Source organism: Pan troglodytes, chromosome 6, assembly GCF_028858775.2.
Source record: "Pan troglodytes isolate AG18354 chromosome 6, NHGRI_mPanTro3-v2.0_pri, whole genome shotgun sequence".
NCBI classification, from domain to species: Eukaryota; Metazoa; Chordata; class Mammalia; order Primates; family Hominidae; genus Pan; species Pan troglodytes.
Genome location: NC_072404.2, coordinates 53,040,082 through 53,048,813, shown reverse-complemented (window position 1 = coordinate 53,048,813; position 8,732 = coordinate 53,040,082). Strand labels below are relative to the sequence as shown.

General features: G+C 40.5%; 1 long non-coding RNA gene across 1 annotated transcript; it reads right to left on the bottom strand.

Moving 5' to 3' along the window:
• Window positions 1–3,067: 3,067 nt before the first annotated feature.
• Window positions 3,068–8,368, bottom strand: LOC134810534 (uncharacterized). Its single transcript, XR_010158848.1, has 3 exons — window positions 7,115–8,368; window positions 6,591–6,962; window positions 3,068–3,314 (listed from the first exon to the last, which is right to left on the bottom strand). It is a non-coding gene; the product is annotated as an uncharacterized LOC134810534 (long non-coding RNA).
• Between the last annotated feature and the right edge of the window lie 364 nt (window positions 8,369–8,732).

Genomic DNA, 8,732 nt, shown 5'->3' with positions numbered 1-8,732 from the left:
AATGAGTGTTTCTCACCAGGAGGCAGGCCAGGGGACAGTTGTGGTTGGGTTATTTATTGCCATGACAATTGAGCAGCGGCTGTGTATTCTCCAGGAGACATCCCCTGACTAGCGAAGGCCAGGGGCTCCGTGGCCTTGCCAACTTTCTGCCCTTGTTGGTATGGGACTCAGAGTTGCAGTGGGGCAGCAGGGAAGGGCTTCTCAGGATGATGAGGGCAGAGTTCATCTGTTCATCTCTTTTCCAGCTCCCTCCATCTCCCCGTAGGAGAAACAACAGTGGGGGACCCTCCCCCGCAAGGAAAGAGGAAGCTGGAGGACTGGACTGGTGTGGAGCCAGGGCAATTCTGATCAGAGTATGGTGTCCTCTCTAGAATCGATCCCCCAGCTCAGGTCCTGAGGACATCTGGCAGGATCCTGGGAATGGGAGGGTCATGAGGAGAAACTGAGAATGCTGTGTTCACAAACACTTTGCAAGACACAGGGGACCGTACACCCATGTGTAACCTGGTGTGGAGAAGGAGGGCATTTCCTCTCCCTTCTGTGGGGATCAGGGCATGGGGTGGGGTCCCGCAGCACCATCTTGGCACAAGCATGAGCTTCAGTGGATTCCTGTGTCCATTGGAGATGCCCTAGGAGGTGGGAAGGCCCAGCAGGACAGGGCAGCAGTGGCAGGAGGCAGCCCAGCAGCAGCTCTGGACATATCAAGAGGGCTCATTTATGGATTCTATTACAGGGTGTGGGGGACCTACAGTGAATTTCATCCTAAAGTCCTAGCACAAGAGAAGCAGAGAATGGAGGTGGTGCTTGGTGGCTGGTGAATTTGTAAGGAAGAATGCTGAAACACCCTACTGTGTTTCTGTGTGTACTGTGGTGTGGGTGTGCCTGGAGGAGGTGCTGGCTATTCTGTGGTTTCTCCGGGAAGAGTTAGGGACATACAGGTAATGCTGCTGGTATAGCCCTGTTTAATATCCCCAGGTTGGAGGTCTGGGAAACTTATGCTATTCTCCCAGCAAACCGGTGACGTAGGTCTTGCAGTGCCCACTTTGCAGATGGGGAAATGGAATCTAGGGGAAGTGACTTGCCCAGATGTGCATGGCTGGTCAGAGGCAGAGCCAAGGCTTGCCTTCACAGCTGTTCACTCTTGAGTTCACATTGTTCTACTCAGCAGAGCCCGTTTGTGTTTATTATGTGTATTGGCAGGTTCCTGAAAGGAGCGGCCTAATTCTCAGTTAATTGAATATCACAATTTGATTTCTTGGCTAGAGGTTAGGGATGAGCCTTAATAGGGGACACCTGGATATACTAAACACAGTCACCTTACTCAGCTCTGTTTTATTGTTTTATGCCACTTGCTAAGTAACATTTTTAAATTTATTTGTTGCTATTACTTACTTTGGGCAGGTTACTTCTTGGGCTGCAGTAGGGGGAAGCCAGAGTCCTGGAGTCAAGTGAATATAGGATTAGGATTTAGTTTTAAATCCAGATCTATAATTTTGAGCATTATTTAAAAACTATCAATCTCAAGCCAGACATAATGGCATGCACCTGTAGTGCCAGCTACTTGGGAGACTGAAGCGGGAGGATGGTTTGAGCCCAGGAGTTCCAGGCTGCAGTGAACTGTGATTGTGCCACTGCACTCCAGCTTGGATGACAGAGCAAGACCCCGTCTCTTAAAAAACAAAAACAAACAAACAAAAATAACTTAGCGATCTCAGTTTCTTTGCCTATAAAAGGAATATAACTGTGCCTCCCTGGTATTAATTAAATGAGAATAGTTATGAAAAATCAAATCACCTTGCCCTAAAGAAATATTCAACAATGTTTGGATCCCTTCTCCTTTTCTCTACACTACTCTCTTTGAAATATTTTCTAAACTTTGGAATTTCCCTTTTAACTTCCCCTTTCCTCATGAGATTTACTCTATCTAGTTCTCAGGTGGCTCCAGGAAGGCTGGACTTCCTGTCCTGAGGACATGTCCTAGTGGGAGAGGAAGTGGCATAGTGATGGGGCTTGGTTCTTGACATGAGAATGACTGGGTTAGAGTCCAAGTTCTGCTATGGCCTGTGGTGTCTTTGGCCCTGGAGAGTCTGAATGCAGCAAAAACCACCCAACAGATACAGGAACAAAGCTGCCCCTCCACGGCCACGCTCACCAGGGGCTGAGATAAGCATCTGCTAAGTTATAAGACAGAGGATGAATTTTAAGTCTTAAATGGGGAGAGGAAAGTCAAGCTGCAGGGCAGGGATCAGCTTAGAAGATGAAGTCTACCATTGGGCTCAGAAGGAGAAGACTGGAGCTGCAGTGACTCAAGATTTATACATCTTCATCAGGGATGGGTGAGCATCTGAGGTTGTGACTTGTCCCAGCTTCCACGGAGGGAAATACAGCTTTTACCCAAAGCCCTATAAGTTGCATGTTGTTCTTCTTGCATCATTCAAGAATGACGAAAGCACCAAGACGAAACTCTGCTCATAAGAAATAAAGTAACAAAAGACACCCAGATTGGGAAGAAAGAAGCAAAATTCTATTTTCAGATGACATGATCTTTTATTGAGAAAATGTTAACACACACACACACACACACACACACACACACACACAGACACAAAGGCTATTAGAGCCAATAAATGAATTCAGCAAAGATGTAGGATACTAAACCAACACATAAAAGTCAATTATACTTTTATGTATTATGCATGAACAATCTAAAATTGGAATTAAGAAAACAATTTCATGTACAGTAACATAAAAAGGAATGATACACTTATGGGTAAATCTAACAAAAAAGTGCAAGATTTGTGCCCTGAACACTGTAAAACATCATTGAAAGACATTGAAGAAGACCTAAATGATGGAAGGACACCTCGTGTTTGTGGACTGGAAGGCTTAATATTGTTAAGATGGCAAAACTCTGCAAATTGATTTGCAGATTTAACACAATACCTATCAAAATCATAGGTGCCTCTTTTTTTTCTAGAAATTGGCAAACTGATCCTAAACTTTATGTGGAAATGCAAGGAACCCACAGTTGCCAAAACATTTTTGTTGTTGTTGTTTGTTTTATTTTGAGAAGGAGTATCATTCTGTTGCCCAGGCTGGAGTACAGTGGCGCGATCTTGGCTGACTACAACCTCTGCCTCCTGGATTCAAGCGATTCTCCTGCCTCAGCCTCCTGAGTAGCTGGAATTACAGGTGCGCACCACCATGCCCGGCTAATTTTTGTATTTTTAGTAGAGATGGGGTTTCACCATGTTGGCCAGGCTGGTCTCAAACTCCTGACTTCAGGTGATCCACCCCTTTAGCCTTCCAAAGTCCTGGGATTACAGGTGTGATCCCAGCAAAAACAATTTTAAAAAGAAAGAACAAAGTTAGAAATCTCACACCTCCCAGTTTAAAAACATACTACAAAGTAATCAAGACTGTTTGGTATTGGCATGAGGATAGACATATAGATCAGTGGAATAAACTTGAGATTCCAGAAATGAATCCATACAATTGATTTTTCAACAAAGATGTCAGTGTAATTCGACAGAGACAAAAACTGTCTTTTCAACAGATGGTGCTACAACAACTAGATATAACATACAAGATAATTACATTGGGCTTCTACTTCATGCAAAAATTAACTGAAGACCTAAGTATAGGAGATAAAACTACAAAACTTTTAGGAGAAAACATAAATGTGTGAATCTTAGTGACCTTGGATTAGGCAATGCTTACTTAGATATGACCCCAAAGGTACAAGCAACAATAAAAAAGTAGATATATTGGACTTAATCAAAATTTAAAAACTTTGTGCTTCAAAAGATACTATCAAGAAGGTAAAAAGAAAACTCACAAAATATATTGGGGGAAATTCACTCCCGATAATTCACATAGGTTCTTTTCTATGTTCCCTAAGTGTCAGCCGGTCTGAGAAATAAAGGGAAAGAGTACAAAAGAGAGAAATTTTAAAGCTGGGTGTCCAGGGGAGACATCACATGTCGGCAGGTTCCGTGATGCCCCCCAAGTCACAAAACCAGCAAGCTTTTATTAGTGATTTTCAAAAGGGGAGGGAGTGTATGAATAGGGTGTGGGTCACAGAGATCACATGCTTCACAAGGTAATAAAATATCACAAGGCAAATGGAGGCAGGGCGAGATCACAGGCCTGGGCGAAATTAAAATTGCTAATGAAGTTTTGGGCACACATTGTCTTTGATAACATCTTATCAGGAGACAGGGTTTGAGAGCAGACAACCGGTCTGACCAAAATTTATTAGGTGGGAATTTCCTTGTCCTAATAAGCCTGGGAGCGCTACGGGAGACCGGGGCTTATTTTATCCCTTATCTACAACCATAAAAGACAGATGTCCCCAAAATGGCCATTTCAGAGGCCTCCCCTTAGGGGTGCATTCTCCTTCTCAGGGATGTTGCTTGTTGAGAAAAAGAATTCAGCGATATTTCTCCTATTTGCTTTTGAAAGAAGAGAAATATGACTCTGTTCCACCCGGCCCACAGGGAACCAGACTTTAAGGTTATCTCCCTTGTTCCCTGAACATTGCTGTTATCCTGTTCTTTCTTCAAGGTGCCCAGACTTCATATTGTTTAAACAATTTTTGCAGTTAACGCAATCATCCCGGGGTCCTGAGGTGACATTCATCCTCAGCTTATGAAGATGATGGAATTAAGAGATTAAAGACAGGCATAGGAAATCACAAGGGTATTGATTGGGGAAGTGATAAGTGTTCATGAAATCTTCACAATTTATGTTCAGAGATTGCAGTAAAGACAGGCGTAAGAAATTATAAAAGTATTAATTTGGGGAACTAATAAATGTCCATGAAATCTTCACAATTTATGTTCTTCTGCCATGGCTTCAGCCGGTCCCTCCGTAGGGGGTCCCTGACTTCCCGCAACAAAAATGAGAGAAAATATTTGCAAATCATACACCTGATAAGGGTCAAGTACACAGAATATATAAAAAATTCTTACAACTCAATAATAAAAAGACAAATAACCAGATTTTTAAATGGGCTAAGGATTTGAATACACATTTTTCTAAAGAAAAAATTCATGGCCAATAGGGACATGAAAAGCTGCTCAACTTCATTCATCATTAAGGAAATTCAAATCTAAACCACAATGAGATATCCCCTCACACCCCTTGGGATGGCTAGAATACAAAAGACAAACAGTAACTAGTATTGATGAGGATGTGGAAAATTAGAGCCCTCATTCATTGCTGGTAGAAATATGAAATGCTGCAACTTGGAGAACATTCTGGCAATTCCTTAAAAAGTGAAGTATACAGCTACCAAATCACCCAGCAATTCCACTCTAGGTATATACATAAGACAATTAAAAACAAATGACGACACAAAATCTTATACATGAATGTTCACAGCTGCATTATGTTCACAATATGTGAATGCTCACAGCCGAAATGGAAAAACAACTTGAATGTCTATCTGTTGATAAATGTATTTAAAAAGTGGCATAAGATGGGGTATGATTCAGCCATTAAATGGAATGAAGTACTTACACATGCTCCCACATGGATGAACCTTGAAAACACTATGCTAAGTGAAAGAAGCCAGGCACAAAAGTTGCATCTGTATAATAATTCCATTTATATGCAACAATCAGAATAGGCAAGCCTATATATAAAGAAGTTAGAGTAGTGGTTTCCAGGGCCGGGAGGGAGATAATGGGACTGACTGTTGGTGGGCAGGAGTTTCTTGTCAGAGTGATCTAAGTGTTCTGGAGTTAGATAGTGGTGCCTGGTTCTACAACTTTGTGAATATCCTAAATTCACTAGATCACAAACTTTAAAGCATGAATTTCATGGTACATGAATAATTATATCACAGTTAAATAAAAAAAATTCCTAGGAAAGGAAGATGGAAATGTTTCAAGGAAAGACTCAGAAGTTAAACTTGAGCCAAATTCCTTTCTGATTAATCTAGACATCAGATTTGACTAATTTTCAAGCGAAAAAGAATAAATTGAACATGTCCTTAAAAAATTGAACTTCTGTATCAGCACAGTGTGCTGCCCATAAAATGTGTAAAGGGAAGGCTGTAACCATCTCTTCCATGACTACTTTTCGAAAGAGAGCATGTGTTTCTTTGTCATTCAGGACAGAAACACGTAAAGCCAGGGCTATTTCTTTGGGTCATTGATTCTGTATTGGGTACAAAGCTGTTCTTTGCTTTTTTAATTCTATGCTTATTAATGAAATTCATGCTAAAATATAAAAGGAAGTAGAACAAAAATCATAATATCACTACCCTGAGACAATTACTGTTAACACAATGGTAAATTTCCTTCCAGTTTTTTCTATTCTTTTTTTTTCTTTACATAGTTGGGATTACATTGAATATGCAATTCTGCTTACTTTGCTTAATAGTATACCATAAGGATTTTCTAGACATTTAAAAACTTATTATAACTATTATTTAAGAGGCTGCAGGCTATGCTATCTGGTGGGTGAATATTTTCTGATTATTTATTACTTAATAAAATGTGCATAATAAAATGTAGCTTCAAAGTAAAAATATATATCTGTTAATTTTGTGGGTGACTGCATTCAGCTGGGTGGGTTCTTACCTGAGATCTCTCATGCAGTTGCTCAGATGGTGGCATCATCAGAAGGTTGAACTGGGCTGGATGTTCACTCTCATGTCTGATGCCTCAGTGGGAATGGCTTGAATAGCTGAGGGCCAGACAGGCATCACTCCCTCTCCATTCAGCCTTTCATGTGACTGCTTGGGCTTCCTCACTTCTTGGCATTTTCAAGATAGTCAGATGTTGTATATGACAGCTGGATTCTACCAGAATCCACATTCTAAAACACAAACTGAGGTGGATACTCCAGTTTTCCTTATGACTTAATCTTGGACGTCACAACAACCACTTCAGCTTCACTCTATTGGTTACACAGGACTGGTCAAAATTCACTTGGGAGATGATCATCCAAGGCTGTAAATACAGTGAGGCATGGTTCACTGGTAAACTGTCTTTAGAAACTACCATGTAAATTTAGTTTGATACCATTATTTTACTGTTATTAATAAGTTGCAACAAAATCTGTGTAAATCTCACTTTATATTTCTGCTTAGAAACATACTTACAGGGCAGTGATCTAGCTGTGAATGGATTCATCAGAAATTGACTATTAGTTCTGTCTCAGATAGCATTTTAGGCATTAGGGATATGAAGACAAAGATGAAAGAGATGTGATTCAGGTCCTCAAAGGATTCACAGGCTAGACAGACACACATGCATTCGTTGTAATAAAAAGCATGCTCCATGAAGCTGGTATCGACATATCTCTGATTTCCTGTTGAATCTCTGTGCCTAAAAAAGCATCAGCGAGTACATTCTCAATAAATCTTTACTAAAAAATGAATATAACAAAGTAATAATAGTTTATATGAAGCTGTGGCGGCCCAGATGGAAAAGTGAGGTATCTCACACAGAAGATAACTTTCATAAAGTTATTGCAGTTGAACATAAGTTAAATGGAGAGAGAAGAGGATAATGTTCCATGAGGAGGGGATAGCCATGGTACAGATTTCCCCATATTTTTATTACCCTTTATAATTTCTCCTCTGATGACTGTCTGTTTATGTTTAATCTGTGTGTGCACATGTGTGTGTGTTTCTTTTAGATATTAAGGTGTAATACATTTTTTTGAGATTTCTCTACATAATTAGCGATTTTTTGTGACCTGAGTAGCAAATGTTTTTTTAAAAGATGTTTAAAATTCTCACGACATCCAATCTATCATTTTGTTCCAATTGTGGTTAATTTTATTATTTTGTGTTTAGCATGCCCTCACCCACCAGAAAATGGTCACTTCTATAGCAAATTCTAGATTGAATTCTTGAACCTATTGGAAATTTATCTTGGAAAATAATATATGAACCTATTTGTTTTTTTGTTACAACTTACAAGTCATTTTCTTAACATAATTTGTCCTATGCCCCATTTTTTCTAACGAATCCTTTATCATATAGAATATATCATTATACATGCAATAATATTATAGTATATGTTAATTTATATATATATGTCTTCTCTGTGCCCATTACCCTGTTCTTTCAAAATCTGCTAGAATGAAGGAAGGATCTGAGGCTTCTCTTTTGTTTACTGTATTTTTTTTTTTTTTGAACTGGAGTTTCACTCTTGTTGCCCAGGATGGAGGGCAATGGCATAATCTCAGCTCACTGCAACCTCCTCCTTCTGGGTTCAAGTGATTCTCCTGTCTCCGCCTCCCGAGTAGCTGATAGTACAGGCGTGCACAACTACGCTTGGCTAATGTTTGTATTTTTAGTAGAGATGGGGTTTCACCATTGTTGGCCAGGCTAGTCTCGAACTCCTGACCTCAGGTGATCCGCCCGCCTTGGCCTCCCAAAGTGCTGGGATTGCAGGTGTGAGCGACCGTGCCTGGCTTCTTGTTTACTTTTAAATCCTTTTCACAAGGAAAGCTGAAACAATGGAACTTGCCCTGTGATTCTAAGAAAATCCCGTGTATGAGACCTGTGTGACAGCCACTCCTTCCCTCCAGTCCTGTACAAATGACCACAGCACTGGCAGATGCAGTCTGACTTTCCTATCCCTGGATAACCCATTTTTCTTAAGGTAGTTTGTAGAAGAAGGGTGAGGCCAGAGGTTTTCAGCTCAGCTCTTGTCCCCAGCTCCAGGCTTATGCTGGAGGGAGAGCCAAAATTAGAGAAGGAGTATCTA